This window comes from Mauremys mutica, chromosome 12, assembly GCF_020497125.1.
Source record: "Mauremys mutica isolate MM-2020 ecotype Southern chromosome 12, ASM2049712v1, whole genome shotgun sequence".
NCBI classification, from domain to species: Eukaryota; Metazoa; Chordata; order Testudines; family Geoemydidae; genus Mauremys; species Mauremys mutica.
This window is the reverse complement of record NC_059083.1, coordinates 6557671-6567088: the sequence shown is the minus strand read 5'-3', so window position 1 is coordinate 6567088 and position 9418 is coordinate 6557671. Positions and strand designations below refer to the sequence as shown.

The following is a 9418-nucleotide window of genomic DNA, read 5'->3' as shown; positions in this document are numbered from 1 at the left end:
TGGTGAGAGACCTTGTTAAAGGCTTTCTGAAAATCTAAGTACACTATATCCACTGGATCCCCGTTGTCCATGTGCTTGTTGAACCTCTCAAAGAATTCTAGTAGATTGGTGAGGCGTGATTTCCCTTTACAAAAGCCATGTTGACTCTTCCTCAAATTATGTTCATCTCTGTGCCTGACAATCTTATTCCTTATTATAGTTTCAACCAGTTTTCTGGGTGCTGAAGTCAGGCTTACAGGGCCTGTAATTGCCAGGATCACCTCTAGAGTCCTGTGCCAGAGAGCAAGTCTGGGCTTTTATATCCTCCTTCCTCTCCCAACAGGCCTTGATGTGAGTCTGTCACACCAGGCTGCTCATGAAGTAATGGCAGCTGCCATGGCCTATCTCTGATTGCTAGGGTGGTGTTGGCTGTGATTACCAAGGTTTCATTCAGGCCAGGGGTGGTTGCATGGGGGCAGAAAAAGGAACATTGATAAGGACAAAGCAGCATATTAACAACAGACCCATGGATGGATTTTAAGTGGCAGGCTCCAAACTTTATTAAAACCCAAACACAGGGGCTGCCCTCAGCCTGGGAGGGCCATGGGTACCTCAGGCTCCAACAGGAGGAGCTATAAATGTCTTCTAGCAAGCATCTCTCTTTCCCTGCTACTGGGACTGTCCCCGCTTTGCCATCAATTTCCCCCACTCGCTGAGGCAGTTTTGGACAGTCCTGGTAAAAAGGACAACGCCTGCCTCATCCAGGTTACAGTCAGTCACTTTACTCAGCCTTCTGGTTTCTCTGCCGGTTTCCTGCAGATACAGCGTCCTTCCCTGGAGCATCTTGAGCTGGCAATATCATTGTGGTTCAGAAAAGCATGTTTTTCTCCACCCACTATTAGAAACCTGCAACAAATAATAAGAATAAGACGCTCTAATAGTTTCATTGGATTTAAACTAGCAACAAAAATCTGGTCCCCAAGCAATTTCCCCAAAAGTCACACAGCAAATCTGGAGTGGAACCAGGAAATGAATCAGATTTCCCAACTCACAGCCTCAGGCCTTAACCACCAGGCCAGTCTCCTGTTTCACATGTGAGCTGCATCATTCACTGAGTTAATAGAACTAAAAGGGACTCACCAGTTGTTGAATTCGGTGCCATTGGCCCATTTCCAGGGCTGGTTTGGTTCCCTCCACAGGCCGATCCAATAGTCATGGGGCCTTTATAGCGCAGCATGAAATCCTTTGTTAGAGGGGGGAAAAAAAAAAACAGTTACTATGTATTACAAGCCATTTCAGGTGTGCACTAGATTCTCTGGGTGCAAGGCAGGTGGTCCAGGCTGGGAATTCTATACCAAGAAATTCTATCGCAAACTGAAAGGCAGCACCCAGCCAATCCATGAACTATGGGAAAGTCAGGCCACGTGTGGGACATCCTGATCAGACTAGTCTAGTGTATCTCAAGGAGCTGGCTGGAGATTTTCCACCAAAATATTTCTGTGACCAAAAGTGTGTTTTCTGCTAAAATGAATTTTTTGCTGAAATTTCACTTTTCCATTGAGCAATTATTTTGATTCAGGTCAGTTTGATATTAGTCTGTAGCCAGCTGAGCTACCAGGCTGCCTCATGGGAGCTGTAGTTTGGGTACCTCAAACCTCCATCCTCTGTCTGTTGGCTTCCGCCAGACTGCATCTCTTATAATGCCTCACGGTTTCCCTATTGTCTGAGCCACTGTGTGCCTCGTGGGAGAATTATTCCAGCCAGGGATCCTGACACAGATGAGAACAGAGGCATGAGGCACCTAAATTACAATCCAGGGCCGGATTAACCTTCTGTGGGCCCGGCCCCAAACATATTTGTGGGCCCCTATGGGGGCAGTGAATCGTGGCGCAGGCGGTCAATCCCCAGAGCAGGGGCCAGCCAGGAGCAATATGGCATGGCAGGGGTAGCTCCGCTCCGCCCAGCCCTGTGAGGGGGCACTATTTACAAACTGGTAGTTGCCAGACACACAGTGGCCTGCCCGGCCCTGTGCTGCCAGTATGCCCCTTCCCGTTGGGGGCCGGCTATGCCACCCACACAATCCCCCCCGCCCAACACCAGAACAGCACCCCCCCATGGCCAGAGCCCCCAGACCTGCCATGCCCAGCACACACCCCCGCAGTCCAACCCTGCCAGAAATGCATAGCACCCTGCACACCAGTCCCTTGGCCGGGCTCCCTCAGGACCCACTTGCCTGGAGGGGCCCAGCCAAGCCCCTCCACACAGACCCCTCAGCCCCCCCCCAACTGGCCGGGATTGGCCAGGCTTCTGCACCCGTCCCAGGCGGCTCAGCTCTGGGGATACATGTGAGGCCACACAGGTGGTAGGAAGCAGAGACTGCCCAGAGCTGGAGGTGCACTGGGGTCTGGCCAGGAGGCTGAGAAGAGTTGACAGGTGGGGCCAGGGGGCAGAGAGGAGCCCTTGGCTGGCCGATGGGCAGGCTGAGAGGAGCAAAGGGTGTGTATGGGGAGGGGGGAGCCTATGGGCTGGTGGGGTTTTCAGGGCACAGTGCCAGCAGAGCAGGCCTGGGCCCCTTCTGAGCATGGGCCCAGCTCCATGGAGCCACTGGTGCCATTCTTTTCTCAGCTCCTGCCCTAAAGGAGCTAAAACAGCCCTGGGAGAGGACTGTTGCAGAGGAAAGCAGCTACTAGACTGATTGGGGGAAGTGGCTGCAGCTGGGCCATGCCCCATTCAGGCCCAGCTGACCCTATCTAAGAGGCTGGGAGCCAGGAGCTAAGCAGTTTCTCTAGCTGTAGAGGGAGGTGGACCTGGCTGCAGGGACCTGAGCCGAGCAGGGTTGGGGAAAGCCCCAGGCTGCGGCCTAGCAGAAGGCCAAGGGGTACTGGGGGTTGCAGAGGGCAGCCCAGGGGTAGGCCAAGGCAGCAGGTCCAAACCCTCCTTGCCAGTGCTGAGTGGCTGATACTGCAGCCTGCCCCAGGACGTAGGGCTAGACAATGACTGGCAGTGGCCATACACTGACATGAGGTGGGGCTAGTAGGTGGGAGTTCCCAGGGGAGGGGAGACCCTGAGAGAAAAGGGTTACTGTCAGGGGGCAGCACCCCAGATAATGAGGCACTGGAGTCCAGGGAGGGACATGGGGGCCAAGCAGCAGCAGGACACTGGCTTGCAGAGGGCACTCCAAGGCTGGCAGAGTTAATTCCCAGAAGAGACCCACAGGAGGCGCCGCAGAGGTGAGTCCCACACCACTATGCTGGAGAACAGACCCAGTGCATCCGATGAAGTGGGCTGTAGCTCACGAAAGCTCATGCTCAAATAAATTTGTTAGTCTCTAAGGTGCCACACGTACTCCTGTTCTTTTTGTGGATACAGACTAACACGGCTGCTACTCTGAAACCAGTGGTTACAGGTTTGTGATTTTCTGTTTGCTTATTTCAGGTAAGAAAAGTAGAGGCAAAAAAAAGCAGCAAAATGGGTGAAAATACTGGAACAGTTCTAAAACTGAAGCTCTGCATATTGCAGGCAGCTGAAAACAAAAGAACATAGATGTATGGAATTATTAGCAACAAACGCTCAGTGAGAAGCGGAAAGTGTCAGGGAGGAAGCTGCCCAGAGAGCCATGAAACAGACACAGAAATGAAGCATGACCTGCCCATAATGGAATGGAAGAGACAGAACCCCACTGCAGGGGGCTCCACCTGCCCAAAAAGCCACACATGGGAGCGGTTGTGCCCAGCATATGCGGAGTCTGGTGATACTGCCAAATATTTTACCACCTTTGAGAGGCTGTGTACACACCATGCAATTCCTAAGGATCAGAAGAGGACTACTCTGGTTGCAAAGTTGACTGGGAGAGCTCTGGACATATTCAATAAGCCCTATTCAAAGGACAATGCCCACTTCAACCAGGTCACAGTCACTTACTTTGCTCTGCCTTCTGGTTTCTCTCTGGTTTGCTGCAGATCCAGTGTCCTTCCCTGGAGCAGCCTGAACTGGCAATATCGTTGTGGTTCAGAAAAGCACATTTTTCTCCTCCCACTATTGGAAACCTGCAACAAATAAGTAATAAATCCAATTAAACTATTAAGGCATCTTAAACTAGCAACAAAAACCTGGTCCCCAAGCAATTTCCCCAAAGGTCACACAGCAAACCTGGAGTAGAACCAGGAAATGAATCAGATTTCCCAACTCACAGCCCCAGGCCTTAACCACCAGGCCAGTGTCCTGTTTCACATGTGAGCTGCAACATTCACTGAGTTAATAGAACTAAAAGGGACTCACCAGTTGTTGAATTCGGTGCCATTGGCCCATTTCCAGGGCTGGTTTGGTTCCCTCCACAGGCCGATCCAATAGTCAGAGGGGCCTCTATAGCGCAGCATGAAATCCTTTGTTACAAAAGAAAAAAGTAGATTCTCTGAGCTACTACACAGGGCGCTGGGCAGGTGGTCCAGGCTGGGAATTCTACACCAAGAAATTCCATCGCGAACTGAAAGGCAGCACCCAGCCAATCCATGAACTATGGGAAAGTCAAGCCACGTGTGGGACATCCTGCTCACACTAGGCTAGTGTATTTCAAGGAGCTGGCTGGAGATTTTCCACCAAAATATTTCTGTGACCAAAAGTGTGTTTTCTGCTAAAATGAATTTTTTGCTGAAATTTCACTTTTCCATTGAGCAATTATTTTGATTCAGGTCAGTTTGATATTAGTCTGTAGCCAGCTGAGCTACCAGGCTGCCTCATGGGAGCTGTAGTTTGGGTACCTCAAACCTCCATCCTCTGTCTGTTGGCTTCCGCCAGACTGCATCTCTTATAATGCCTCACGGTTTCCCTATTGGCTGAGCCACTGTGTGCCTCGTGGGAGATTTATTCCAGCCAGGGATCCTGACACAGATGAGAACAGAGGCATGAGGCACCTAAATTACAACTCCCACGTGGAATCATGGACAACATTCAGTGTTGCACCACACTGAAACAAAATGTCTTCATTTGACAAACCAAACTGGTTTGATCTGTGAGTGTCCAAAGAAATTGGATTGATCAAATGTCAAAACCAGACAGTGTCATATGTTTCTGGAACTGAATGGAAAGTTAAAAGTTGAGTTGAGTTATTTCAGCTTCTTGTCCCAATTCCAATATTTTGACATTTGTTTTTAAATCCTGAATTTCCTATAGGCTGGAAATTCTGGTTTTCAACCAGCGCCAGTAGTTAACAGCCATCTGGCTCTGATTCTCAGCTGCTTTCCAGGCCTTTACCACTCCTGCATTCTCACCAAATCCTGCGATTTTAGTGAGGCTCATGCTGTTTGGTGCTTTTTTTTTTTTTTTTTTTACACCCCAGTGTGACATACTCATTTGTGAAAAATATGCTTATGATACAAGACAGACATAACTGAGATATACTTTATGCAAGATGGCTCATGTAATATATCAGTGGAAAGATTATGACTTCCGACTGTAATTATCCAATTTGTATGCCTGTATCATTTCTGTATCTGAAGTTAGGAATATTGACCATGTCTCTGTATTTCACATATGCTACTTTGGGTGACTCCCACTGCTGACACTTCAGGTGCTACAATGGAAAAGCCAGACAGGTGGCATCCCAGGGGTCCCATACCATCACACCCAGATTACAAGAGACTCATCTTTCATACATTTCTAACCCTCATGGTTGGAGGGGAAAAAAAAACCAAAGAAACCACCACTTCAAAATGTGACAACCCCCACCCCAAAAGCTTGGATACCTGACAACAAGTTAAACACCCTCAAAGCTGTTACTTTAAAGTCAATTGCATAGTTTTGTGGAACCCAAATAATGATTATTAAACACTTGGGTTGGCAATGCTGCCTCTAAGACTTAAAAGGGGCTGGAAAGCAGCTGGATTCACCTACTGGGAATTCCCCTGGAGCAGAGGGTCGGCACATTAGCCCCATACACTTGAGTCCCCTGTGTATGGGGAAGATGAAGAACAGCTGCAGCATTTTGCACTCCAGCTATTCTTAGTTGTATAAGTAGCTGTGGGAAGTTACCCTAAATTCAAGCAGCATCTGGGGCCCTGCCAGCCCCTGGACAAACCCAGCATAAAGCCGCCTTTGCCACCCCCACCCTGTGCAGCCCAGAATCTGGGTCTCACCATTTCCTGCTGGGTGTCAATCGCAGCCAGGGAGGCACCAAGGGCAGAGCAGTGGCTCTGGCTGTGGGTCCAGTTCCTTTCAGTCTCTGAGAAATAGTAACACTTCCCCAGGTACCCGACCCAGCCGTCTGGGCAGGCAGCCACTGGGCAGGCACCACCAGTTGGACACAGCTCAGGTTTCTTTGCTGGAGATGAGAAAGTAACAGGGTGAGAGATTTATCCTTCTCCTGCTGTAGTCAAGGGAACAAGTCCCCTGGTGACACCACAACATGGAACACTGTGTGCGCGCGCGCACACACACGGGAAAGCTGTGTCTAGACTCATTCTTTACAACAGAGAGTCCAATGCTCACCCACCAGCTCCCCACAATGACACCAGCTGTGAATTCAAAGCCAAGTTTCCAGCCCTGGACTCCTTTGATGTTGCTCCAATTTTGCCCCCTATAGTCAGACACTGCCAGTGAGACACCTGACTGCACCTGCACATCAGGAACTTCAACATCTGACTGACCAGGAAGGTTTGTGGGGGAAATGATGCCAGGGCAATGTGCTGTGGACACAAAACCCATGCATTTAAAAAAAAAAAAAAAAAAAAAAGCCATGGGATGAGGCACCTTCAAGTATTATAAACAGCCACTAGGTGGCGCTATTACCCCGTGCACCTACAGGTGAGATGCTAGGTATAGAATAGGAACACCTGGGATGATGCAAACAGCCACCAGATGGCGCTGTTGTCTCCCTGTTGGACTATAACAGAGGAGGGGGACAGAGCCTCTGGATCCATTCACTGTGGAGGAGCAGGGGGGCTTTCAGGAAGGCTTGGATCCTGGTTTCTGTGAAGCCAGCCAGCTCTGCAGAACACTGGACTTCATGGAAGAAGTGGGGGGGGAGGGAGGAGGAAGCTTTGACAGGAAAGATTAGTGTAGAGCCAGGTTCGCATTTTGTGATTTTGTTGTGTTGTTCCCCATCTTGTTCTCAGTTCTAGTTAAATCTTTATTCCTTCCTGAACAAGCCTTCTCTTGTTTTATTAGCCACGCTCACAAGTGCTGGGCATGGTACAGCAGCAGTAATTTATGGTAAAACTGGTAAATGGGGGCATGATGCACCTTTGGGGGCAGAGGATCTGGGATTTCTGTGAGGAGCCAGTGTCAGGGCTGGATGTCACAGGGGAGCGCTGCAAAGAGATGCAGGGACTGGGCTGCAGCTATTGTTACCTGCAGGGCAAAGCCAGGGCTGGTACAACTCCCTCCCGCTGGAGGATGGGGGAGGAGAGGTAACACGGTGACTCTCAGCCATGGGTAACCAGGTGTGTTTGGGTGACAGTACAGTGAGCCAACAGCCAGTAGGAGCTGGAAACTGAGGATGGGAGAAACCTCACACATAAGCAGTCTGATGTGACTGGTGAAGCAGGGATGGGTAGGGGGAGAAGACGTTGGGTGGGATTGTCACATTTCCAACACTGAATGTTAAGCACAAAGGCAGGGTCAGTGTGGGCCCGACACTCACCTGACTGAGTGATGATGATGATGATAAGAATGAGATTGAGAACCAGGCTCAGAATTGCCAAGTGAAGCGCCCATGCTTTCAACTTAGATCGCAAACCTGTAACAGAAAAAGTAATTAATGCACACAGTGCTGCTATTGAAGGGAGAGTTCGGCCCTACATTTATTAACAGCATCGGCTGGAACTGATTTTTTAAAAGGGGATATTTTGCAAATAGAGGGAGAGAAATTTAGAGCAAAGGAAATGAAAATTTTGATTACAAATGGGAGGGGAAAAAGTCATTTTGGCTTTTTGAGGGACCCCCTCCCCACAAACATTGGTTTCAATTTGAGATTTCCCCAGCCCCTTGAAAATGTTTCAAGTGGGAAAAGTATTTTTCTCAAAGAGAGAGAGAGTGGGAGGAGAAAACTAACATTTTAAATACAAAAATTGATCCTTTTCCTATTTCAAAACAAAAATCCCCCCAGAACAAAAACTTGCCAATCTTCATTTCAGATGGACATGGTTTCCATTTGAAACCCTGAAAACTTAATTATTGTTCAAAAGACTTTTAGGAAAACAGTTTCTTGTTTAAAAAAAATTCCACCCAGAAGACATTGATGGAAAGTTTACCAGCCTGTCTAGCACGGATGGAAGAAGTGGGGTGAATATGCAAGGACTGAGCAGGGACCTCTAGATCAAAAGACACAGACTTCACAAGGAAGTAGATTGAAGGCCATAGTTGACTTAAGTATCAGAGGGGTAGCCGTGTTAGTCTGGTTCTGTAAAAGCAGCAAAGAATCCTGTGGCACCTTATAGACTAACAGACGTTTTGCAGCATGAGCTTTCGTGGGTGAATACCCACTTCTTCGTTTGCAAGTGGGTATTCACCCACGAAAGCTCATGCTGCAAAACGTCTGTTAGTCTATAAGGTGCCACAGGATTCTTTGCTGCTTTTATAGTTGACTTAAGTGTCTTATGAGGATTGGCCAGAAGAGGGAGATAAAGACCCTCATTGTGTTCTTACATTTCCCCTTCCCAAGTGGAACTTGCATGAAGACCCCAAAGAGGCAGCTATACCTGTAGGACCAGTTGTGCAGCTCTCTCCACCCTTCAGAGCAATGCTCATAGAAGTTGTTCTGTTTTGTTTCACTTGGGTTTCCTGGGAAGCCAGGAGTGGATCTGGCTCTGTTGTCTTAGCAGGATGTGACCCATTCCCCATCTCTACTGTCTCTGAAAGACTTGTGGGCTCCAGCAGCAGGAAAATGTTCCCTGGAACCCCCATTCTGCAGCCAGCGGTAACTATGGCCTGTTCACAGTGGGTTGGGCAGTGCCAGGAGAGCCCTTGGTAAGGACAATTTCAAAGCAGCTCACTGGATTGTAGCTCAAACTGTACATTGGCTACGTGGGGTGATCAGTGAAACCATTTTTCAAATATAATTTGATTGTGAGTTTTGCCAGAATACCCCAAGCAGCCAGGCTGGGTCTGGGTTGTGTTTGAATGAACAGTTTCAAAGTTCTCATTGACACTGCTTTTATCCCCAGGGTCAACTAGGCCTTAGCAGGCGCTGACCAAATCAACTCCAGGTTGCTGAATCATCCTTTCTTGATTTCTTTTCACTGGTGTCCCGTGGGGTCTGGGTTCGAGGTTTGCCTGTGGAGAGAATTGTCGGGTTACACTGGCTGGCTTGCATTGGTGTTTATCTGCCCAGCCACAGCCCTGCACAGCAGGGTCGGTTAGAGCCGACAGTGCTAGGACTCCCCTGGTTTCTCTACAGGGATTTGCAGCTGAAGGATCCCAAAACACTTGACAGACACACTAAGGC

General features: G+C 48.9%; 1 pseudogene; it reads right to left on the bottom strand.

Moving 5' to 3' along the window:
• Positions 1 to 3896: 3896 nt before the first annotated feature.
• On the bottom strand, positions 3897 to 8814 carry LOC123345841 (annotated as a pseudogene).
• Positions 8815 to 9418: the final 604 nt, after the last annotated feature.